General features: G+C 40.8%; 1 long non-coding RNA gene across 1 annotated transcript; it reads right to left on the reverse strand.

Annotated features, from left to right (window-relative positions):
• Window positions 1–455: 455 nt before the first annotated feature.
• Window positions 456–20,399, reverse strand: LOC309808106. The gene is made up of 3 exons (XR_014294702.1): window positions 20,127–20,399; window positions 16,673–16,773; window positions 456–7,951 (listed from the first exon to the last, which is right to left on the reverse strand). It is a non-coding gene; the product is annotated as an uncharacterized lncRNA (long non-coding RNA).
• Between the last annotated feature and the right edge of the window lie 6,761 nt (window positions 20,400–27,160).

The raw sequence follows: 27,160 nt of genomic DNA on the forward strand, positions 1-27,160 counted from the left end.
GTATATTCAGGTGGCTATGGTCCTTACCTGGGAAGCTCAGGTCAAATCAGCTTGCTTCCATTGATGTTCATCCTCCAAGAGTCCTTTTCCATAGGCATTCACATGGGTCACAAACAGAGGGCATGGGTCTTGTGCAATCTTATGCCCCGTTTGGCCCCTCTGAGCTGAGACTTGACTTTCCTGGTGCCAAGTACCAGACTACACTGCTAGCCCATTGCCCAATGCCTTGAGTCAGTGAAAATGCAACAAGGCATATTTCGGGAGGCACTTTTAGAGCAAACATCACAACTTAAACTATGCTCAATGAGCAGAGTTCCCTTTTCCATGCATAGTTTTACAGTTTTCTTGAAAGCTGCAGAGCTGTACCATTCCAGTACATTCCTGTATAGGGGGCCCCAAGACCACACCCCAGGTTCAAAGATTCGCTAGGAGGACTGACAAAATTCAGCACATAGTTGTACGCACAGCTAAGATTTATTACAGTGAAAGGATACAAAACAAAGTCAGCAAACGAAAAAGGTATATGGTGCAAAGCCTAGAGAAAACCAGGCACAAGCTTCCAAGAGTCCTCTCCCAGTAGAGTCACACAGGACAGCTTAATTCCCCCATCAACAAGTTGTGCCAACACATGTGAAATGTTACATCCTGGGGAAGCTCATTAGAGACAGTGCCCAAGGCTTTTATTGGGAGCTGGTCATATAGGCACCTTCTGCCTAACACATACCAAAATTCCAGACTCCCAGGAGGAAAGCAGTATTTAGCATAAACCACACTGGTTGTACAAACAGTTTAAGTACAATGAACCACTCTTATCAGTTCTGTGAATGGTGGGAACCCTCCCCAAAACACATCCTAGACACCAGGCCAACCTGTAAGCAGGACTTTCCACGGATAAGCAGGCTCTTGGCCCTTGGCCAAGGCATCTTTACAGCAAAAGTATTATCAGTAGGACCTCCTGCAGCAGGGTGAGAGCAGCCTGCAGTACTGATCTCAGTTATGCCCTTTCGGGGTCCTTTACTTAGCCAATTAAAACAAGTACCACTAACTATACAGATCTATCTGAAAAAGCCAGATGACTTCATCCTTAAGCTTCTGATTAACTTTTTTTTTTTTTTTAACCTAGCCCAAGGCATCAATTCAGGCACAGCCAGTAAGTTGAAGCTGACCTGAAAGCTTTCCTGGGCTGAGGTAGTATGATAGTTGGGGCACACAGACAAGTACAGTCCCAGAGATCGCAAGTGGTAACCATAGAAACAAAGAGTTCACAAATGTGGGGGCATGCCAAGCAGGACATACATTAGTCAGGCAGCACAGGTTATCAGGGCCCCATGTGGCCTTGTACTGTCAGACCTCCCACTCTGGGTTCTCAGTCCAGTCCTAATTATGCAGTTCAGTCCTTGATTTCAGAGGGACTGCCTGAGGCTAGTCAGTTCCAAACAGTTTTACTTGTCTATAACATCAGTTCAACAGCTTCACTAGTGTGGACAACATCTATAGGTGTTCTGCAGGAAAGTGCTGGCACTGGGGTCACCCCCTGCCATCTCAGTGCTGGTAAGGTGTGAACCTAGGCTCAGCAACCAGTTTAATTCAGAGAACTCGCAGCTTGAAAAGGCATATAGTTTTTCCTTTAGGAAGAGGGCAAGGCTTCCAGGAACAGTTCTGAAAAACAAAGATTATTAATGCCCTTCCCCCCTGCCTCCCCATCCCCAGGTGCTGGGGTTTTACTTTTTCCTGCATCATTACAAAATCAGTTGTGTCCTGTTCAGCAATGGTAACAACATTTTTTCAATTATCCCCTACTCTCATCTAGACCATTCACCTGGAAAAGTTGTATGCGAAAGGCATAAAAGCATTTTCACAGAAAAACATTTTTGTATAATTTAACCAGAAAGACCCATCATATTCGAAATGGGTCAGAACGAAATCTTAAATTTTTAAAAGATAATTGTATTGGGCTTAATAACTTGCCATCCCTTTTGTCCTAATCATTTAACCAGGGAGCAGCCTAGAAAAGATCAGTCCCTTTCTGGGGACAGCTGCATTTAATAATCAAACTGCCTTACTAAGGTGTGTATACCAGGAAAAAGGTGAGGGACGTAGAGTCAGGCTATCAGACCGCCATTGCAAACTGCAACTAATTTAGAAAGCTGAATACAGGTCAACAGCAGTGAGACGACCCTGAAACAGGGTCCAGAGTCTGACTTGTTAGTAGTGGGTGGAGGTGTCACACTCCCTAGCTTTTGCAGGAATCCTGTTAGGAATGCATTCAGTCTCTGTATCAGAAATATAGAGCTGATCAGCAGCTCAATTTCACACGGCCTCATCAGAAATAAGCTCTTTTCTGTGGGCATTTGTGACCCAGATGGTCCAGCCGGCATCCATGCTGTTTCCACAATTTAGCTCACAGAGAAGTGTCCTAAATGTGTAACTATTCCAGAATCTGAGTTTTATTTTTTGAGCAGAACTTCGTCAGCTTTTAGTTTGGCACAGCTAGCGCTGAGGCTGAAATAGCCCAGACCAGGTTTCAGCTTAGAGTCAGGTCTAGGCAATTAAGCGTCAGGATTCCAAAAAAAGCCAGCAGCTTTTCTTTAGCCGCATATTCAAAGCCCAGATACTACAAAGCCAGAGAGCCATGTTCCAAGTCCAACTGACAAGTGAGGCTTTATAACACCCTTTTTATCTTGTCAGCCTTAGAGTCCCAAAAGACCCACCCAAAAATATGAACATCAGGCTGGAAAATCATCAGGCTTTATGGATCAGACATCTGATTTTACAAAAGCTCATTAGCAACTCAAATCTGCTTTGTAAAATTCCAAAAGTGTATTTCTATCTGGAGAGTGCCTCTCTTTCCATGTTGTTTCATTTTTTTCCAGAAGTTACAATAGGCAAAAAGTATAACAAATATCATCAGTTACAGAGACTGACTTTGTTTTCAATACTCAAAAAAGAAAAAAAAATTTCAATCCACCCACCAATGGCAAAAAGCAAGTATTTATTTGTGTGTCCCACTAACACTTTTGCTTTGCAGCTTTCCCTGACTGGGATGATCCCTGTAGCATTTATGAAATTATAAGCATATAATATTTTCCATCAATTTTTATCCTACATCCAGATGCAAAAGCCACAAAGCACAAAGCTATTTCAACACAGCGCACCCCCCTCAACCTTTAAATGGAAATTTACTCAACCCTCTACCAGTAAATTTAACATTTACAGGATTAACATTAGAGCTACCAAGGAAGACTCTCAGCTAGAATTGGGGGCAGGAGAGGGACGACAGGGCTACTGTACCAGTGATGGTAACTAGGCTGAAGAAATGGCTGCAGTGTTTTTTTCCCTTTTCCCCCTCTGGTTTGCTTTGCTCTAGCCGTGGGAACTGACCTAACATTTTTTCCCTTCCACTTGGAAAAAAGAGCGATACAAACTTTTAATATTTCTGGGTCATCCAAACTCACCTTTGGGAATTTTGGGGCCCTTCTCCTCCCATATGAAGGAGAGAACAAAATACAAAAAGGCATCACCTTTTCCCCCTCACTTTAGCACATTTTAGCACAGGCTGCACTTTTGCCCCTCGCTTCAGCCAGCACAGCCAGAAACAGCCAGGAGATCCAGCAAGCCAACTCTCCTGGAGCTGGATCTATCATTTTCAAATTCCACAGGTAACTTCTACCTCTCAGAAAATACTGCTGTTTCATCCCATGAATGACTCAATAGCCAGCATAGTTAGTACTAAAGATGTGTTATCCCTCACTCCTTCACCTTTACTTTTCTCAAGTTGCTTTTGCCATATTTCAGTGAGTCAGAGTTGGGCTAGCAAATCCCATTTCTGACACCAACTGAGTTAGGGGTCCTCAAGACCACCCTCCCCCAAGGTCTGATGATTTACTAGGAGAACCGACAATGCTCGGCATATAGCTGTACTCACAGCTAAGATTTATTACTGTGAAATGATGCAAAACAAGACAGCAGATAGAAAAGGCACATGGAGCAAGCACATTAGAGCCCAAGGCTTTATTGGGGGACTGGTCACGTAGGCACCTTTTGCCTAACACATACCAAAATTCCAGACTCCCAGGAGGAAAGCAGGTGTCCAGCATAGTCCACACTGGTTGTACAAGCATCTTAGGTACAATGAGCCACTCTTATCAGTTCTGTGGATGGTGGGAACCCTCCCCAAATCACATCTCAGACACCAGCAAAAGGCCAACCTTGTAAGCAGAACTTCCTAAGGATAAGCAGGCTCAGATCTGCTATGTTAATTCTTTCCTACACAACCCCATTGACCTTTAACTTAGCTGGCATATCCATGAGGCTTAGGCATCCTTAGGAGCTGTAGTGTACCCAGGCCCCCAAGAAGCCTAAGGTGATAGCATAGATCCTGCATCTGAGATAGCCACATCTTCCTAGTAATTATGTAGCTGTGAGATTCCATTAATGCCCAGTGTGGTAGGTTGAATAACAGCCCCCAGAGATTTCCAGGTTCTAATCCCTGTAACCTATGAGTGTTAATTTATGTGGTAAAAGGGATTTTGCAGGTGTGATCAAGTTAGGGATCTTGAGATGGGGATTAGCCATTTGGGCCCTAAATGTAATCACAAGTGTCCTTAACAGACAGAGGCCAGAGGGAGGTTTGACTATAGAAGAGGAAGTAGGAGATGTAATGATGGAAGCAAGAGGCTGAAATGATGTAAGGAAGGGGTCATGAGCCAAGACCCTCCAGAAACTGGAAAACGCAAGGAAATTGATTCTCCCTTAGAACCTCTAGAAGGAGGGCAGCCGTGCCAACACCTTTATTTCAGTCTACTGAAACCCATTTTAGACTTCTGGCTTTCAGAACTGTAAGATAATTTTGTGTTGTTTTAAGCCACTAAGTTTGTGGTAGTTTGTTACAGCAGCAACAAAGAAAGAAAGTAGAAAAGTAATATACCAAGTCTTACTTCTTTCCCGGATATACCATTTCCATTTCATAATGCATGCTTGCTGGGCAATACCCACTCTGTTGACATTTTTATTTTTGACCCATTCCAGAATGGGCAGGTCAGAGAATAACATCATGTGCTATTGCTGAGTTAGCTTCTCAGGGTCCACCAGCACTAAACAACAGGACAATAATTACCCCTCAAATGGAGTATACCAGGCAGTGGTGTTAGGAAAATGCTATGTCCAAAACCCTAGTGGGCACCACTGCCTAGTGCCACAGATGCAATCTACTGCAAGCACTGTCAAGCACTGATATTTGAAGCTCATAAGGCTCATTAGAACTAGCCTGTCGAAATAGGAGGGCAGTCTGTAGAGCCTGCTAGATAGTTTCCTTATGTATCTTCTTTCTACCACTTCCTTAGTCAGTATAGTTATCTGCTCATCCCCTCTCCTCCCTTCGCCTGGCACCCTGTCCTGCTCTACTGGTATCCCATAACTGGGCTGAAAGATCCAGGTGGGCTCCTAGTTGTATACTCATCCCACTAGCACTGTTTAATTTGTGGCATTTCCCCACTGGGAACATTCCTAATAAGCAAGAGAGGTATTATACATATGCAACACATCTGTTTCCACAATACATTCAGAGGTATCAGTTACAACCACTTGGCTGTGTGAACTTTTCACTGAATGAAAGACAATACAGACAAGTTTCAAGGGCCACAATGGTATGGCCTCTTTTACCATAGATAAGGTCAACTTTTGGCAGGAATTACATGTCGGACAGGACACGGTTTTTTCTATGACTGCTGGAGGACTTCAGTGTGGTAAATTCACCTTCACTGTCCCCAAACTTTTTTTTTTTTGGCAAGAAGCCTCTATATTGTCAGCGTTTACTAGTCACACCTGCTGGCAAGCATCTGCTAACATTGCAATAATGCCATCAAGGCAGAAACTTTAGATTTGTCAACCAACAGACACTATTTACACAGGAAACACTTTGGACATCAAAAAGCTTTTCTCTAACACTTTATAAGCATTCATAGCACAAAAAAGTAACATATCATTTAAATTATACATTTTTACAATGGTACGTTAAATTGGCTCAGAGCCTCAATTTTTAATTTGATTTAAACATTGCTTTTAGTCTGATGACAACACCAATGGTGCAGAGTTCTGGAGATACGTTCAAAGCAGCACTCACCTGCGGCTTTTCTTCGGTTCCAGAGTCTCCGCGGCAGTCAGTAGTGTTTTGTCAAATGCATACTTTAGGTTTTTCTGTGAGAATGCAGAACACTGCATGTATTCGACAGCCTTCAGGTCACAGAACAGCATTTCAGCAGTCTGCGGAGTAAGAGGTTTCTGTGTTCTTGGCAAGTTTCTCGATAATAGAGGGTATCACATTTCTGAGATCAGTTTTGGCTCCAACAAATAAGGAGTCTTCAAACAATGGTGAATTATCTCAGGTACCCACTTTTCTTTCACATTTCCACATAAGGGCCGAAGACCACCGAAAAAGACTAGAAATATATGTTTTTGGATAGCTGAGGGGTTGTTCTGTCAAATCTTTCTTGTCCTGCAAGATCAAAAAGTCCATAAGTGTATGGCTCTCACCAGTTACTGACTGCATAGTTGTCAGAAACCATGGAACGTATTCAGACATTAACTTATTGTTGTATAGCATATCAAGACACATCTTATCAACAACACCGTCACTCACAACACAAATTGTCTGCATTGCTGAAATATTTTTTACTCCACTGGAAATATTTCAAATATAATTTTGAACTCAGCTTCTCCATCTGATTTGAAGGACCTACCTGTTTTTCTGTTTTTTGGTTTTCGGGTTTTTTTGAGGCGAGGAATAAGAGTTTATTCGGAAAGCCGGCAGACCAAAAGAAGGCAGACTAGTGTCTCCGATAAGCCATCTTATCTGGGTCTAGATGCCAGTTTCTTTTATAGAATCAGAGAGGGAGAGGAGGTGAGGAAGTAAAGTAAAAGGGCCATCAGTCTTGCAAAAAACATCTCCTGGAATGACCAGCCTCAGTGAGAGGATGTGTTAGTTTCTTTTTTCTTGCAGCCATTCACAGGTGGGCAGGGTTTCCTGAGGCAGGCCATTATGTATGATTATAACAAAAGCAACGAAAAGCAAAGGTTAAACTCAAAGAAACAGATCCAGTGTGGAGTCCGATTTAGCTCTTCCCTGTTACAATTCCCCACTGTCAATGTCCATTCCACAATCTTGTGGAAAAAGGGGTGACAATGTTCTAACTGCTCCATCAGATGGATCTTTCTCAGAGTGTCCGCCATTGGCGTCAGTGTTCCAAATGTTGAGATTTGTCTTTTGTTCCACTTTGGAAGTGTCTACTTTACACCTGTAGACTTTAAAATATTCACAACCTAAAAGTTGAGAGTTATCAGGAATTTTGAGGGCTTCAAGCCCAGGAGGCAGCATCTCAAGTTAAGGAATTTAGCGTTTTTCTTTGTATGGGAAGATGCAAGAGTCTGGACTCACTGAAATCATTTCTTTGATATGCACCTCAGCTATCTGGAGCCTGTATCCTGTGTTTTCACATCCTGAGTGTCCTCAGGGCTCACCATAGGGAGTGGCTGCAGTCTGACGGCTGCCAGATGGCAGCTATTCTTCACCTTTCCAAGTTTCCTCAGGGTTTATTAGCTCAGCTTGGAGGGCTGCAATCGCAGATGACTGATCCTCTCCTCTTGGTCAGGAATCTGACCAATATTTGGGAGACATTTCACGATCAAATTTTGTCCCACGGTGTTGGAAGGCTCATCCCAGGTCAGGCAAAGATTCTTGATATGCCACTTCAGGTGCTATTTTTTGGATTAGGCCCTATTGATAATTAAAGATTCTCTGGATCCTCTAATTATGATCCAGGAGACATTTTCCCTTGCTGCTTCTTCCCATACCTAGATCATATTATTACAATTATTTTATGTTATAAAAGTGATCTATTTCCTTAAGATGTTTAGCCACAGGAGTTTTGTTGGAGGCCTGGTTACGCACTGGGTACTGCAAGAGACAACAATTTTATAAAATAGGATATAAGTAATGCAGCTAGTAACGTTGACAAAGACATAGTGCAGCAGGGAGACACAAAGCACAAATAATTTGGAAATAAAGAAAAAATTAAAACAATGATAGACATAAATATCAAGTCCACAGGAGAGCCAGCTGGAGACAACAAATTCTGGCAGGATCAGGTAGAGAGAAAAAGATAAATGTTTCGTCTTTGTTTACAAAGGCATACTTTATCAGCTTGTTGTAGGTCATCGCATAAAAGAGAAGGATTTTCTAAAAAACAAAGATTAAAGCCAGTATATTTCCCAAAGTCATAAAGTTATAAATCATATTTAGCACTTTATTCAGTCTCATGTAATTAATTCCCATTGATCTGGATGAAATAATCAGGTTTCCTAATAGTTTTGTCATACGTTACCCAGTCCAGTGATATTATCTAAAGACTATCAGAAACTTAGATTTCTTAGAAAGTTCCTTTTTATCAGTCTTCTTGAAAATCTTCATTTTGTAAAAGCATCAGGACAAAACTTAAAATAGCATGGTTAAAGATTTGAGTACAATGTAATTAGCAGGAAACTTGGATATAACATTTTAGAATAACTAGTGTTATGATTGATAATATATCAGGACATATCAGATATTAGGGATTCCATATAAATTTTGGAATATCTATATAAATGACATTTATCCATACACCATAACCTAAGGTTCATCTCCAATCACTTGACAATGTTTTTGAAGTAATTTAACATACCAAATAAAATTAGTTTGACATCTCTCTCTGAGATGTCTCAGAGATGTTCTTTCAAAGTATCTCAGAGTCAGGTGGAGACTAAAAAGCTTTATTCAGATTTTTATATTTAGGAAATTTGTTAAAAATATCAAAAAGGTTTTTTTTATTTTTGAATTTTATTTATTTTTTATACAGCAGGTTCTTATTAGTCATCCATTTTATACACATTAGTGTATACATGTCAATCCCAATCGCCCAATTCATCCCACCCACCCACCCCCACCACCCCACCGCTTTCCCCCCTTGGTGTCCATACGTTTGTTCTCTACATCTGTGTCTCTATTTCCGCCCAGCAAACCAGTTCACCTGTACCATTTTTCTAGGTTCCACATATATGCGTTAATATACGATATTTGTTTTTCTCTTTCTGACTTACTTCACTCTGAATGACAGGCTCTAGATCCATCCACGTCTCTACAAATGACCCAATTTCGTTCCTTTATATGGCTGAGTAACATTCCATTGTATATATGTACCACATCTTCTTTATCCATTTGTCCGTCAATAGGCATTTAGGTTGCTTCCATGACCTGGCTATTGTAAATAGCGCTGCAATGAACATTGGGGTGCATGTGTCTTTTTTTTTTTTAATTTTTAAAAATTTATTTATTTTTGGCTGCATTGAGTCTTCGTTGCCACGTGTGGGCTTTCTCTAGTTGTGGCGAGCAGGGGCTACTCTTCGTTGCGGTGCGCAGGCTTCTCACTGGGGTGGCTTCTCTTGTTGCGGGGCACAGGCTCTAGGCACATGAGCTTCAGTAGTTGTGGCATGTAGGATCAGTAGTTGTGGCTCATGGGCTCTAGAGCGCAGGCTCAGTAGTTGTGGCACACGGGCTCAGCTGCTCCGTGGCATGTGGGATCCCCCTGGACCAGGCCTCGAACCCATGTCCCCTGCATTGGCAGGCAGATTCTTAACCACTCCACCACCAGGGAAGCACTGTGCATGTGTCTTTTTGAATTATGGTTTTCTCTGGGTATATGCCCAGTAGTGGGATTGCTGGGTCATATGGTAATTCTATTTTTAGTTTTTTAAGGAACTTCCACACTGTTCTCCATAGTGGTTCTATCAATTTACATTCCCACCAACAGTGCAAAAGGGTTTCCTCTTCTCCACACCCTCTCCAGCATTTGTTGTTTGTAGAATTTTCTGATGATGCCCATTCTAACTGGTGTGAGGTGATACCTCATTGTAGTTTTCATTTGCATTTCTCTAATAATTAGTGATGTTGAGCAGCTTTTCATGTGCTTCTTGGCCATCTGTATGTCTTCTTTGGAGAAAATTCTATTTAGGTCTTCTGCCCATTTTTTGATTGGGTTGTTTGTTTTTTAATATTGAGCTGCATAAGCTGTTTATATACTTTGGAGATTAACCCTTTGTCCATTGATTTGTTTGCAAATATTTTCTCCCATTCTGAGGGTTGTCTTTTTGCCTTGATTGCAGTTTCTTTTGCTTTGCAAAAGCTGTTTTGTTTTTTTTTTTGTAATACGCGGGCCTCTCACTGTTGTGTCCTCTCCCGTTGTGGAGAACAGGCTCCGGACATGCAGGCTCAGCGGCCATGGCTCACGGGCCCAGCCGCTCCGCGGCATGTGGAATCTTCCCTGACCGGGGCACGAACCCGTGTCCCCTTCATCGGCAGGTGGATTCTTAACCACTGAGCAACCAGGTTAAGTCCCAAGGTTTTTTGTTTTTGTTTTTGATGTGGACCATTTTTAAAGTTTTTATTGAAGTTGTTACAATATTGCTTCTGTTTTATGTTTTGGGTTTTTTTCACGAGGCATGTGGGATCTTAGCTCCCTGACCAGGGATTGAGCCTGCACCCCCTGCATGGGAAGATGAAGTCTTAACCACTGGACCGCCAGGGAAGTCCCTGTTTTTTTTTTTTTTTTTAATCATTACTCTGCACTGTTATTTATTTAGTTATTTATTTGGCCACACCGCACAGCTTGTGAGATCTTTGTTCCCTGACCAGGGATCAAACGCGGGCCCTCAGCAGTGAAAGCACTGAGTCTCAACCACTGGACCACCAGGGAATTCCCCACCCTAGTGTTTTTAACTTAGAATTTTGAGTATTTTGGTTCAGGTCTCAAGAGTACAATTTGTTTTAAGGAAGTGGCCCTGCAGACCGATGTGGGGGGTTGGGTTTCCCTTTCATGCAGTGATTTCCAAACGAAGTTGATTAGGCCTAACAGTTTATGAAAGCAGTAAATGTGGAGTTGCAAGCCTTCCCCTGAATTTCAAAAAGCTTACTAGGCACTGTGGTTTAGATGAAAGTGCATGGCCTCTGAGTATGACATATGTGGGTTCTTTATCCAGCTTGCTCTTTGATATAAACCCCAGTTACTTCACCTCAGTTTCTCATCTGTAAAATGGTGTTAGAAAAACTTAACTCAAGTCTTGTTTTTTGTTTTGGCCGTGCTGTGTGGCTTGTGGGATCTTAGTTCCCAGACCAGGGATCAAATCCGGGCCCTTGGCAGTGAAAGTGCAGAGTCCTAACCACTGGACTGCCAGGGAATTCCCCTTAACTCACGTTTTAATTGTAATTATACCTCGACAAAGGTGAGGGAAAAAATACTCAGAGGACTGTTTTAGGACTTACATGAGACAATGTTTGTAGAGTTGGGCACACTGATGATATACAATAAATGGTTCTTCTCTCCTTGCCCTCTCTGCAATAAAAACTACTGGTAACATTTACTAACAATAGGATGGAGAAGATAGCCTGCATATTATTTTTATTTTTATTTTTTTATTTTTTTTATTTTTTATTTTTTGCAGTAAGCGGGCCTCTCACTGTTGTGGCCTCTCCCAGCTCCAGACACGCAGGCTCAGCGGCCATGGCCCACGGGCCCAGCCGCTCCGCGGCATGTGGGATCTTCCCGGACCAGGGCACGAACCCATGTCCCCTGCATCGGCAGGCGGACTCTCAACCACTGCACCACCAGGGAAGCCCTATTTTTATTTTTTAATTGCTATTACATCAGTTCAGTATGGGATCGTTTCTTTTAGAAATATTTATCCAAAGTTTTGTTTTGGCAGTATTATATGTATGCAGTTAAACAGATGAGAAACACAATTCTTTTCGTATTGTGTTTCTTTTGGTAACCAAATTATTTTAAAATCTGGTGCATAATGATAAAACATCAATAAAAACTGTCCTTCAGATAGAGAACCACAGGATTGGTATGTCAGGGCATATTCTCAGAAATGAACACTAGATGGCAGCTTCCAGACAAGATTGTCTGGGTCAATGGCCCACTTTTGTTTTCCCCTCCTGACAAAACCCAAGCCAAGTCTTTTCCCAGTGTCTTTCTTACCCAGTGGATCCCGCTTCCCCAGGGACCCTCCCACTTGCCTCCATCAGGACAATAGTTACTAACCTAGAAAAGAAAGCATCTGTAGAGGCTGCTAGAGAGAGAAGATTAAATTTTAAAGAGAGAAATCCAACAAAAAACTAACCTGCAAGCCTTTCCCTCTATTATATTTTATTTTCCTTTTAAAAGAATAAACACAAAGTGATTTCATCTTTGTGGTGATTGAGAGGGTGGCGCGGGGGGGGGTAGGAAATCTTCTTGAATCAATTCTCAAGAACTCATTATGTTGTTCTTTATAACAGCAAGTAAGTTTTTTTTAGCTTGTTCTTTTTCTTTTTTAAAAAAAAAACCCTCTCTACTCTCTGCCTATTTTTCTTTCATTCATGCCTTAAAGTATTTATTAAGTTATTTACAGTGTACCACTTGGTACTTACATAAGCTTGGTGCTGAGCGTGGGAGATGAGAAAGTATATTTGGATAAGGTCAACCCTCTACCCTTCAGACCACTGCAGTCATAGGGGAAATAAGACAGCGACATAAATGTCAGAGTAAGGTACAATTTCTGGCAGGCACACTTTTGGTACCACAGTACAAATAAAGTCATATCAAGTGGCATTCTCTTTGTAATCAACAGATTTGTCCTTCTCTTTTGGAGACCTCTTATGTACATTCAGAAGTTCTACTCAGCTCAATGTGGCTAGCTCATCCTGGTTCTCTACTTTCTATAGCAACTGCTCTATTTTCCAAAGTCTAAATTTTTTTCCCCAGCACTTGACACTGGGTCTCTTTAATGATTTCACACTGATGGTCTCTTTAATGATTTCTGCTTCATTAATACTGTGGTCTGGACTTCCCTGTTGGTGCAGTGGTTAAGAATCTGCCTACCAATACAGGGGACACGGGTTCGATCCCTGGTCCAGGAAGATCCCACATGCCATGGAGCAACTAAGTCCGTGTGCCAAAACTACTGAAGCCCACGCGCCTAGAGCCCGATCCACAACAAGAGAAGCCACTGCAATGATAAGACCGTGCACCGCAACAAAGAGTAGCCCCCGCTCGCCGCAACTAGACAAAGTCCAGTGCAGCAATGAAGACCCACTGCAGCCAGAGGTAAATAAAATAAAATAAATTTATTAAAAAAAAATACTATGGTCTGAATGTTTATGTCCCCCTCCCCAAAATTCATATTTTGAAATCCCATTGCCTAATGTGATGGTATTAGGATGGGGAGCCTTTGGGAGGTGCTTAGGTCATGAGGGTAAAGCCCTCATGAAGGGTGGAAGATTAATGCTCTTATAAACGAGACCCCAGAGGGTTTGCCTACCACTTCAACTATGTGAGGACATAGCAAGAAGGCACAGCTATGAACCAGGCAACCATGCTGGCGCCTTGATCTTGGACTTCCCAGTCTCCAGAACAGTGAGAAATAAAGTTCTGTTGTTTATAAGCTAGCCAGTCTGTGGCATTTTGTTATGGCAGCCCGAATGGACTAAGACAATTAATGACCCTTTCTGTTTCTGCAAATTGTACTGATTTCTTATGTTTTATCTTCTCAGAAACTTGTAACACTTTTCAGATTTCTTCACTAGTTCTTTCTCAAAGTCCATCTTAAATTCATTTCCCTCTGCCTTTTGCCTACTTTTTTAGAGCCCTGATCGTAATTTTAAACCCAGCCTTCTTAACAGTGAATTGTATTCTGAAGTGACCATGAATCAAAAGATTCCTCAGCTCCTGTTATCTTCTGTTAATGTTTGGACACATCCTTAGGAATTTCTGTTCTTTTTTTTTCTTTTCTTCCAAGTGAGGCTTATTTTCAACAACTTGAGACTTCATTATCTTGTATATTCTACTTTTTTATAGAAAGGAACTTTCTCTAGACTAAAATATTACATGCACCAACCCACAACAAGGCCATAATAATGACAGTCTTCAAGGCCACTCTGTGAATGTCAGGCCTCACTGTTAAGTGCTACAGGAAGCTCAGCCTGAGTTGACTGTTTTCTTCTTGGGGATTTTTCACTTGACCTAACTTCCTGGGTAGGTGCCCTAGTGGCTAAATCCTCCTTAACGCTCAATCTGGGGTATGTTCCTTTGACAGTGAGTTCTAACATGGAACGCCCTTTCCCTCCACACACTGTCTGACCCAGAAAAAGAGTTCCAGAACTGCTATTCTTGTGAGGGTCAAAGGCGAAGAGGTAGGCAGGAAGAAGAGGGGCAGGCTAGCTCTGTGGGGTACAGCCCACTTCTTTGATCTCTGAGTGCCATACCCTCCCTCCCTTGCCTCCACCTCTCCTCCACCTCGAATGGCCTACAGCTTCCTCCCAAGTTCCTGCAACTGCCCTGCTTCCCTCCACCTCTACCGCCCAAGCACACCCACTCCTCGGGCCTGGGGCTGTGTGCCTAAACTTCCCTCATGGACAACAGAGATAGAGATAGCTTTACTGGGGGGAAAAAGACCTTATTTTTAGTAGTATAGAAACTGGGAGACCTTGTTTTTTCTCTATCCAGAACCAATTTACTTTGCAGTTATTTCCTGCTTCTTGCTTTTCTCATCTATCTATGTGTTGGTTGGAAGAAGTTCAATCTGTAGTTTTGCGTGTGTTAACATAGCTGATTTCTTCCCATTTGGAGATGAGTCTATAGCATTTGCTTATCTAATGTGAAATATAACACACATACTGAAAACTACATAGAACATTATACTATTTAAATAATCATAAAACAAAAAAAAATAATCATAAAACAAAACGCCTTAAACACTATCCACAACTATACTAGTTTTGTAATAACCCCACAACTGCCATCCTCCCTCTAAGATCACAACCCTCTCTCCTCCAGAGAGAAATTCCACTCTGATTTCCTTAGGAATCACTTTCTTGCTTTACTTTCCCCCCTCCCCCTTTTTAGTATCATTACCTCAGTATGCATGCCTAGCAGTGCACTTTGGTTTTGACCGTTATAGAGGGTTACGAACGTAGATTTATACTCTACATATTTTATTTGTGCTTTGCCTCTTTCCCTCAGCATTGTGATATTTATCCATGTTGCATTTACCTGTAATCTGTTCCTATTCATTGATAAACGGCTTTCTATTGTATGAATATAGCACACTCTTCTCATGTTCACAGATAACGGGACTGTTTCTATTTGGGGCTCTCAGGGACATTCTCGTCCATATATCCTAGAGTACAGGTGCTTATGTATCACTTGTGGATTTTGTTAAGATGCAGAGTCTGGTTCGGAAGGTCTGCAGTGGGGCCCATAAATTTATATTTCTAACAAATTGTTGAGAGATGCTCAATGTTTAGCTGGGATTGAATGTGCTAGGTCATAGGGTATCTGGATCTTCAATTTTCTAGACAACATGAAACTGTCTGGAAAGTTGTTGCATCTATTTACACTTTCTCCAGCAGTGTTTGAGTGTTTCTGTTGCTCATCATACATGCCAGTGTTGGTTATTGTCAGATTCTTAATATTTGTCAACCAGAGGGGTGATTTAAACTAGCATTTTTCTGGATATTTTTGAGATTGAATGGTTTTTTAAAATTTATTTTATCCAAAGAAATCCATTTGGATTTCTTCTTTTTGGAAAATGTTTGAGGTTCCCCTCACCACCCATTTTATTTGTCTTTTTCTCACGGAAAAAAACTGCTGTCCCTTTGACCACGGCTGGGGAGGAAGAACTTTTCCTCCAACCTCTTAAATTCAGAAGGGGGACCTGATAATTAAACTGACAAAAGACCATTACCAAGAGTAAAAGGTTTATTCATATGTATATGGAGTTAACTAAGGAGGTAGCTTATATACCTAACTTAGTAGGGAAAAGGGACTGGGGAGAAATTATATACCTAACTTAATAGGGCTTATATACCTAACTTAGTAGGGAAAAGGGACTGGGGAGAACGGCTTCTATGGGAAGAACAAATAGGTTTCTTTAGGGATGACAAATGGGTTTTTAGAAGAACAAATGGGGAAGAAAGTTTGTGATAATGTTTGTTTATGCTGGTGTGAGTGGTCTTTCCTTCTTCTTTATGGCCATGAAACCCCTGGGAGAGGGATTTATAGTGGTTTACTCTTGGTCTCTCTCCTGGGAGTAGACCCACGATGAAGAGGGAATTTTTGGCAGCCTTATTTCCCAGAAGTTTCTGCTTTTAGTCAAATAAGGGAAGCTCTAAGAAGGCTTCTTTCTGCACCCATTGATTGTTAAAAGTCTTCAACTTAAAATGATGTTCATACTAATTCTCGGGTTCTGAATATGTCCCTACACCATCATGTAAATTTCTAAGTATTTTTTTCTTCTTGAGGTTTCTAACTGATGATGTATCAAGCTATAATTAACCACTTGCTTGTTACTGGAGAAATTTAGCTTTATTTTTGGACCTTTTATATTAACAATGCTTCCAAAGGTACTCAATTTGTATTGTTTTATTTATCTTATTAATTTAATTTATTAAAAAGAAAGGATTTCTGGTGTCCATTTTCAGTAGAATTAAATACCAGATAGGTAAGCATTTGTACTTTAGCTGACTTGTTAGAGATGCTTTTCAGCAGTCTAAGCAAGAATGAACCTTTTAGATATATTGTGTTGATTTGGGGGATACAGTTCTTACCTTTCTGGCAAGAGGACTCTTGAAGTTGACTTAACTTGGTGAAATTAAGGGCAAATCATCACAACTTTTGTCTTTCCATTTCCCTACCAATTTCTCTTGTTCTAGGGGAAACAAAACAAATAAAATCAGGATAATGATATCTTTTTTCCCTAAGCTTTACAGTTCTTCTAGAATTTTTAGAACCCACTAAGGTTTCTTTCTCTCTCATTTGTTTGTTTCCTTTTGCCAAATACCTCCCCGCCCCCTTTGTTTTCCATGTCTGACAGAAGCCCAGAATGAAATATGCTCCATCACAGCAAATGAATTAACCTTGGCAGAAAATTTTCCTTTCAAATTTTCCTAACCATATTGACATTTATCCCTGCTGCAAGTCCTTTTAATACGACGTAAAATGTATATTAAAAACTAATGAATAAAACAAACCAATAGGAAAGCGAGCAAGGATTTGCAATATGTTCCCAGAAAAGAAAATATAAATGGTTCCTAAATATAAGATGCTCATCTCCTAACACAGAAATGAAAATTAAAGCTATTATGTGATACAATGACAATCTTATCAAATCGTCAAAGACAAAAAAATATGCTAGGGACTTCCCTGGTGGTGCAGTGGTTGAGAATCTGCCTGCCAATGCAGAGGACACAGGTTCAAGCCCTGGTTTGGGAAGATCCCACATGCCGTGGAGCAACTAAGCCCATGCGCCACAACTACTGAGCCCACATGCCACAACTTCTGAAGCCTGCGCGCCTAGAGCCCGAGCTCTGCAACAAGAGAAGCCACCACAATGAGAAGCCTGCACACTGCAACCAAGAGTAGCCCCCACTCACCGCAACTAGAGAAAGCCCGTGTGCAGCAACAAAGACCCAACAACAAAGACCCAATGCAGCCATAAATAAATACATAAATAAATTTAAAAAAATAAGTATGCTAATATTTTGTTGATGAGTTTATGGGGAATATATATTCATTGCTCGTGGAAGTTAAATTAGTACAATGCTTACAGAAGTTAAATTAGTACAATCCTTACAGAAGGCAGTTTGACACTTGTCTATCAACATCTCAAATGCATATAACTTTTGACACAGAAACTAACTTCTAGAAATTTATATCATCATACACTTGCACAATTACAAAACAGTTTATTTTTCATTACAGCATTATTCATAATAGGCAGAAGACTGGAAAGATCCCAAATGCCCATCAATGGGAAACTGGTAAAAAAAATATTATAGGATATATGTACCATGGAATACTATACAACTCTACAAAAAAAAGGATAATACTATATACTCATATGGATAACAAAAATGTTTTTACATGAAAAAAGCAGGATACAGGGACTTCCCTGGTGGTGCAGTGGTTAAGGATCCGCCTGCCAATGCAGGGGACATGGGTTCGAGTCCTGGTCTGGGAAGATTCCACATGCCATGGAGCAACTAAGCCCATGCACCACAACTACTGAACCCACATGCCACAACTACTGAAGCCCACACGCCTAGGGCCCATGCTCCACAACAAGAGAAGCCACCTCAACGAGAAGCCCACACACTGTAACGAAGAGCAGCCCCCACTCACCGCAACTAGAGAAAGCACACACACAGCAACGAAGACCCAAAGCAGCCAAAACAAAAAATAAACAAAAACAAACCAGGATACAGAACATTGTATAAAATAGTTTACTGTTTGTGTAAAAAAAAGAAAGAAAATAAGTGTATTTGTATTTCCTCCCAACTAGTTGTCTTTGGGATAGGGTGCATTTGGAACAGAGCAAATAGGTTGCAAAGACGTGAAAGAGATTTTTCACTATATACTTTTTTACATTTCAATATTTGAATCACATGACTATAAAACATTTTACCAAACAGGTTAAAAATAGACTGAATTTTTAAAAATCACTGAAACTCTTACCTTTAGTAACAGAAGTTTTGAATTAAGTTTGCTTAACTATGAAGAAAAAGCAGGAGATCCACTTATAACAACTCCCGATAATGTGATAAGTGCACTGAATGCTTTATTCCATGGTTCAGAGTGAAAGAACATTGTTTTGAACTGCAGACCTACCAAGAGCATTAACACAGGGCTACCAACATGTGCACTGGGCAGATAAATCATATACTTTATCTTTGAACCTGACATAGAGGAGTCATTCATTCATTCAATAAAAACATATTTCACAATGTGCTAGACTGGATCATAAAAGTGTTTTCAACAAGCTAAACTTAAAAGACAAACAGGCAGCTATTTGTTTTATTTTTAAGCATTTAAAAGTATTACTTTTTCATGACATTTGAAATGATCAGACAGCCTCATCTTTATTCGCTAAAACAGGAATTTCACTGTTGCATGTCTGGTGCAGAGACAACTTCACTTTAAAATAGTCTTCTTACTACTAATAAAAAATACTGTTCTTGTAAGGATCCGGTTTGAATTGTTTGGTAATACCAAGGTAGTACAAAGAAAAAAAAAAGTTTTAATAAAACAGCACACCTAATAACCAGAGGAAAATACTTTTGAGATTTTGGAAGCATTTGTTTCGATACAGTAGCCAGATAATATTATGTCAAATATCATAAGAGGAGCGGATGGGAGATGCCAGGTCCAGCAGTATAAGTGTCTACAGACGGTAGTAGTGATCTGCAATGGCGGATTAGTCCTACTACCATGGTGCAGGGATGGAAATCAAGGACAAGGAAGGTATGTTTTGAACTGGGGAGCTGAAAATCTTAAAAACCCAGGTCAATTTATATTTATACTTTATATACGCATAAGGGCCATGGCACAGGTCCAGTACCGGTGGGAGGTCAGCTTAGAGTTAAGCCTCGGGGGATGCAGAGGCTAATAGTCAGAAAGGCCCGAAACCCCTTAGCGGAGGAGAAGGAGACGATGATTCTCCTAAGGATGAGAATAAGCTCCTAGGACACCGGCTCACTCGCAGGAAGTCCCAAGGGAGAGAGAAGGGGACGGTGACATGGCCGTATCATGAGTCACTAGGACGCACGCTCCTCACTCCAGCGCTCTCGAGAGCATGTTACACAAGACAGAAGCCCCGGGAGCGCCGCTGGCCTGTGGCACTCTTCCCCAACCCTCGGGATGGCGATCACGACAGTCTCAGCAGATGCGGGCGAAGACCTCTTGTCCCGACTCCCCTGACCTCCGGTTCCCCGATCACCTTCTCCCCCAGAGCCCAAGAGGGGCAGACAAGCGGACACACATCTCTGGACCCGGGAGGAAGAAATGGTGGAAGTGTGGCTCGGGGGACAACGCAGCAGGCAGTCGTGTGTTGCGCGTGCGGCAAAGGAAGGGGACCAAAGCCGCCGCGGAGGCAAAGACACACAGCTGAGCCAGCCATCTGTCACGTGATCCCTCGGTGGCGGGGAACGTTAGTAGGCAGTAGTAGCCCTTAGACCGTCACGTGAGCCTCTGATGGGTCTCAGGCTCCGGATCAGCTTCCATTACCTTTAGCTGCACCTAAACTGGCGCCGTCCTCTCGCATCTCCTTGCTTCCGGGAGATGGGGACGCCCCCCTCTTCATAAATAGGAAAGAAGTTTGAGCAGGCGGGAGGAACAGGTGCATAGAGCACCGAGCGAAAGTCCGCACCGACGCTCTAAGACCAGAGAGTAGCCATGCGTATCCCGTGATACAGTAGGCTCCGTTGCGGTCCTGCGGGGACGCTGCCGCGTGGTGACGTCAGAACGCAACTTCCGGGGCAAGGGTGGTAGCGGCCCGGCTGCGGCCCGAGTGGTTTCCCGGTTTCTTCCTTGGCCCGTAGTGACTGCACCTTGTGCGCGTTTGCTTCAGTTCTGTGGCCCGAGCACTGCACAGTCTGCTTCCCGGAATGGAAAAGTCCTGGGGAGGAACCTCTTTGTCCATGTGCAGGAAAACAGTTTAAAAACAAATTGAAAGAGTAGTCCAAAGCCTTCCCACAAAGAAGACTCCAGACCACCGAGGCTTTCTTGGCAAGTTAAACCAAACATTATGAGGAAAACATAATTCCCGTTTTTTTTTCTGCTTTCTCTCTCTTTTTTAAAACCATTTTTAAAAAATTGAAGTATAGTTAATTCATAATGTTGTGTTAGTTTCGGGTGTACAGCAAAGTGAATCAGTTATACATACACATATATCTATCCTTTTTCAGATTCTTTTCCATTATAGGTTATTATAAGATATTGAATGTAGTTCCCAGTGCTATACAGTAGGTCCTTGTTTATCTATTTTATGTACAGTAGTGTGTATATGTTAATCCCAAACTAATTTATCCCCTCCCCCATCCCCTTTGGTAACCATAAGTTTGTTATAACCTTAATTCCCATATTAATCAAATACAATACTTCTAGAAAAATGGGGAAGGGAAGGCAAAAACAGGGAATACTTCAACTTTTTATGAGGGTTAGTATAACCCTGATAGGAAAACCTGACAAGGAGAGCAAATTGAAGGAAAATGGTATTTACAGTTTTACTCATGAATATAGGTGCAAAAACTGGTAAGCAAAATATTAACCAAATTTAGTTTTATATAAGGAGAATAAGACGATTTGAGCATATTGTTGTTTTAACACCAGAATTCAAAGTATTAATTGATTAATGGAAAGAATATGATTATCTCAATAATTGTAGAATAAATGATTAAATCAAATACTTATTCTTGATAAATGCTCATGGAAAACCAGTGATGGAAGGGAAATTAATCTAATAAAGGGTATCTGCAATGAACCATATACAAAACATCCTACTTAATGGCAAAACATTTAAAGCTTTATATTCCTTACAGTGTTCTGTTGATGAACCTGGGACCTTAGACTCAATAGTGTCTCCGCTCAGCCTGGATTTTGTTGATTCCATATACATGGAGCATTTCAGCATGTTTCTCTGTCCTCTCTATCCCTGTCCTGCTAATTGGAGCTGGATTATTTTATTTCTTGAAACATAATAGTCATAGTTGTTTTGTAATCTGTATCAGTTGTTTTGTAATCTGTATCATGATAGTTCTAAGGTCTGAATTATTTTCAGGTTCCTTTCTGCTGCCTGATATATGTGCTGTGTATGGTCCGTGGTGTCCAGTTTCTTTATGTCTTCACTTTTTAACATTGAAAAACGATTTGTGAGGAAAAAGTATTTGTGGCTGCTTTCAAAGAGGATTTTTGTTTGTTTCTGCTGGGTGCCTTGAGGCCTTCTCAATCAGAGACCAGTTTTCATGGGTGGAGTTTCCTTGGGCCATTGCTAACCCAGGCTACAAATCTGAGCAAGAGCTGCCCAATGGCTGCCCATCTATTCAAAGATGGGAGTTTTTTTTAAACTATCTTTTCTTTCTCCTATGTAAAAGCAAACTTTGTTTTTTTGTCAATGTAAAAGCAAACTTTCCTAAAATCCTAGGGTACTGCTTCATACTTCCCCTTAGAGTATAGCCTGTGAAATTGCAGCTTAAAATGGGGAGAATCACATTATACCATTTTCACCTTGGGTAGCCCTGGACCTTGTCTGCTCATTCCATGCCCAATGAAGCAACTGAAAAAAAAAAGCTACATGTTCTCTGACTAGAAAATGTCCTCAGGGCAAGAATAGCTTTTGTGCTCTGGTGCCCCATTTGCTTCTTTCGGTTTCTGCCTTCTCTTAGCTTTTGGCCTAATAGTTCCTTACCTTCTTTCAGTAATTTGATGCTTTTGAGGGTTTTTTTTTTATAATTTATCCAGCATCTTTAGTCATTATCAGTGGGCCTATTAGTTTGAATAACCTAACCCATCATAACTGGAAATAGAAATTTGAGATTTCATTATTTTCTTTAGTTTCTTGCTTTTATCTCTCTCTCTCTCTCTCTCTCTCTCTCTCTTTCTCTCTCTCTTTTTAAAATCTTTGGCCATACCACGCATCATGCAGGATCTTAGTTCCCCAACCGGGGATCGAACCCGCATCCTCTGTAGTGGAAGTGTGGAGTCTTAACGACTGGACCACCAGAGAAGTCCCTCTTGCTTTTATATCTCAAGACACCTTGCTAAATGTTACATTCTTGCATCACACTATTTTTTTTTCCTTAACTGTGTGCTTTGTAGGCCATTGCTCCATTTTCTTCTAGCATTGAATTTTGATATGGAGATTGCTAAAGCCAGCCTGATTTTCTCTATCCTTTATAGCTGACATGCTCCTTTTCTATGTGTAAACCACTTTTTCAGGGTCAGACTTGGAGAAAATTTACTATAGTGAGTCTCTTAGCTATTGAGTACGTCCTACTGCAAGATAAGTAGGCAAAGAATAACCTCCAACTTCCAAAGAGCATGCAGGAAATCAGCTAAATTTCTTTTGTTCTAGTTTTATGTATTTCACACACGTAGATATATGACTGAAGATGCAAATATGGATAATTGTGGACATACATTATTTTTATTGGAAGCCTACTATGTGCTAGTAATTGTGCTATGTGCTTGATTTATAGCTTTGAACATAAGACATACATCCTTGATCATATTCAATTCAAAGAGCTAGATATTCAAGAATAACCAAACAACTATTATTTAGAGTTGTGATAAGTGCAGCTAGGACAAAGTACAGGGTGTTATGAAAGCATAAAACAAAGACCTAACCTAGTTTACAAGATTTGGGTAAGTTTCAGTGAATAAGTCACAAATTAATTAGAGACCTGAAGGATAAGGAGGAATTGGTCAAGTGAAAAGTTGTGCAGTGAGCCTGTGGGCAGAGGGGATTATGTGTAAAGGGCCCGAAGTTGAACAAAGCTTGATGACTTCTGGAAACTGAAGAAAAGTTACCACTACAGCAGCATTATGAGTAAAGAGGAGAATTGCCAATGAGTGTAGAAAGTCAAAGCCCAGGTCATAGAGGCTTTGTGGACAACGTTAAGGAATTGTGACTTCATCCTGATAGTAAAGAGAATTATTAGAAGTTTTTTAAGCTAGAAAAAGATTTGGTCATATTTTTGTTTTTATAATACAGAATTATTCTAGCTGCAAATGGAGAATGGGCGTGGACACAAGTAGAAATGAAGGCTCCAGTTAGCAGATGACTGTAGGAGTCCAAGAAAAGACGAAGACATTTTGAACTATTGTGGTGATAATAAAGATCTAAGGAAGTGTATTCACAAAATATTTAGAAGAAGGATCCTTGGGGTATGGAGATGTATTAGATGTAATGAGATGATCAAAAGTGCCGCCAAGCTTTTCTGAAGGAATTCCTCTCATTTCTCCCAGGAAAGCAAAGATTTATATTCTCCTTCTGGAATAAGGCTTTACTCTTCAGAAAGTGGTAAACATTGAAAGTTAGGTCAATATGAAACTTAATAGAGGCAAACACAAAGAGTCACAGGAGGAAAGAGAAGGAAATTCCTGTAAAAGGAGCTGAGTAAAAGCTGTACAGCTTTGGGGGCTCTTAGGGAAATCAGAGGAGTTAAAGGAGTTCCAGTTGGGGACCTGCTTTTTGGACTCAGTCCCTGCCTGCACTCCCACATGCCTTCCCTTACCCCTTATGGGCCCCAAGTGTCATCCTGGTTTCTGGGATCTAGCCTCCATGCTCTGGCTCTCACCAGTGTCCCCTGTGTGGCTCAGATACTTTCCACCCTTTGGATTGGGCCCTATCTAGTTCCAGCCTCTGAGGCTAAAGCACAGTGACCCTCTACCCTAGTTAGACAAAACTTGGTTTCCTGGTTTATAGCTACCAGTTACTGAATATCCACTCTATAGCATTCTCTTTACTCTACATGGAAGCTACATTATGTCATTTAATCCTGACAACTTTGAGGGAGAAGCATTATTGTTCTTTCCATGTTAAAGATGAGGGGGCTTCCCTGGTGGCACAGTAGTTGAGAATCTGCCTGCCAATGCAGGGGACACGGGTTCGAGCCCTGGTCTGGGAAGATCCCACATGCTGCGGAGCAACTGGGCCCATGAGCCACAACTACTAAGCCTGCGCGCCTGGAGCCTGTGCTCCGCAACAAGAGAGGCCGCAATAGTGAGAGGCCCGCGCACCGCGATGAAGAGTGGCCCCCGCTTGCCGCAACTAGAGAGAACCCTCGCACAGAAATGTGGACCCAACACAGCCAAAAATAAATAAATAAATAAATAAATAAATTTTTAAAAAACTATTAAAAAAAAAAGATGAGGAAAATGTGGAAACTGAGGGTCAAGGAGTTTAAGGGACTAGCCCAAGTTCACCATTCCTGTGATTGGCAGATCTGTGGTTCTAACGCTGGTCCACCCACGCCAGAACCCTGACTTCATGGGGTGCTATGACTCTGGTTTAGTCTCTCAGCTTTACCTCAGGTTCTTAACCTCTGCCTGTGTTTGCAAGCCCAGTCTAGAAATACTACTTGGTTTCTGATGGTTTTCTTTGTGTAAGCATTTGGCTTATCATTCTTAACCCTCGACTGCATTCTGATTCCTTCTAACTTTGCAGTAATGGCACACAGGAAGAGCCAGAGCCCTGCCTATGAGAAAGCAATTTCTGTCAACTTACTTTATTTGGAACACTGAGGATAAGAGGATTAATTCTTGGGCAGCTTTGCTGCTTAGCTAATTGATTATTTGTAATTTTCCTATTAATTTTTTGGCTGCACCCCTTGCTTTCTTTAAGAGTCTCTTAAGTCCACTTTCTGTTTGTACTGCGTATCTTCCTTTGAATGTTAACACAGAGATATATGTTAGGTTTAGGAATGCAGTTATTTACCCCTGCATTATCTTGTATTGGTAAAAATCTGAAACAAACTAAATGTATTTAATCTGGTTAAATATAATATAATTATCCATTAAATGGAACTCAATGCAGCCATTAAAAAATTATAGAATAATAATTCTGTCATGGAAAACTATTACCAATGTACCTTAGTTTTTTTAAAAAAGCTAACTAAACTGCACGTTTAGCATGTTGCTACTTTAAAAATTATATATATACATACACATTTGTTTCAAATATGCATTTAAAAGTTATGCTATACATAAAAATATTGGGAGGTTAAGTGATTGGACTTCAGAGATTATTGTTACCTTTTAATTTTGTTTCCTCTTCCCCTTTATAAAAAACTTTTCAACATTGAGCACAAGCTTATTAAAGATAGAAGCTTGTTAAAAATGATTTCTACATGATTCTTCCATGATTTCTACAATGCAGATTTCTATGATTCTGTTATTTGGTTTCAGTTCTCATAAAGATATAGAGTACTTTGAGGAAGATTAGAATTTTATTATTTATTGATCATTTTCCCTTTATATCACTGTGAAGCAAGTTGATTTGTTCTTAGTACTTACTGTTTCTAACTTAGATATCTGAAAGTCTTGGTTCAGGTATTAAATGGTACAGTTTATTTCTAGGACATTAACATGAAGAGGGTTTTGTATTTCTTTAGTGCAGTGGTTCTCAAGCGAGGACACTGTAGAAATCTATGAGAATAGTAACCAGAGTTGGTGGCCTGTTGCTGGGATTTCCAAAAGTTTAGCAGGCACTGGGGTACAGATGAAAGGGCATAGAGTTGAAAATTGATAGACGTGGGTACAAAACCTAATTATTTTCTCAACTAGCTTTGGAAAAGAAAACAAGTGAAACTGTCAGGGCCTCTATTTTCTTACCTTTAAAATGGGCTATCCCGCAGTATGAACTCAGAGGGTTACGGGGAGATCTGAATTAGAGTAACCCTATGTAAAGAGACTGATGCATGAAAGGTACTCAAATAAACAGTCGTGTTCTCCTCACTCCCCTCTACAACAGAAACTACATGTACCGCAACGACTATTCACAGGATAACCTAAATCTCTCATTTCTTTGATTTTGGTTGTAATCATATCACTTTGCTATGGGATCATTTCTGTTAGAATTTTAGGAAAATTTCCGGTTTCTCAGTTACCCCCTCATTACTGCCAAAAGCTCTGTTGTACTTTTGGTAACCAAAATTTCCCAAAACCTGGGATCCAATAACAAAACAGTGTTAAAATGGTCTTTGCTGAGAGGGAGGACAGGGTTACTTAGCTAGGACCTCACCTAACTTTTGAAGTGAACACTAGATGGCAGCATTCAGGTGGGATTTTATGCATCAGACCAAATGGGCTACTTTCCCCCTACTCCGCCCCCAGCCAAAAAAAAAGAAAAAAACAAACAAAAAACCCCCACAAGCCCAGTGATCTTCCTGCTTGCCTTAGTTAGGGACAGTATTTGAGAATGCGGTTTGCCAGTAGCTAAACTATAAGAAGTACACTTGGGAGAGGGGAATAATAGTAAAAGGTTATTATAGTATTTACTTGTGCCAGGTGCTGTTCTAAGCACTTTTACTTATGATAAAACAAAGAGTAAATAAATTAACAAACAAAACTCTAGCCTACAAGCCCCTCCCCCCCATTAAACTTCTTAGAAAAAATAAACATGAAGTGATTTCCTCTTTCTCATAGTGGATGGGCAGGTAGGTTTTTTTCAATCTCTTCCTTCTTTATCATCACTTTCATTCATGCTTTCAACAAAATAAGTATTTCTCACAATGTTGTAAATCAGCTGTACTTCAATTAAA

The sequence above is a fragment of the Mesoplodon mirus genome, assembly GCF_964341445.2.
Source record: "Mesoplodon mirus genome assembly, chromosome: 1".
Classification (NCBI taxonomy): Eukaryota; Metazoa; Chordata; class Mammalia; order Artiodactyla; family Ziphiidae; genus Mesoplodon; species Mesoplodon mirus.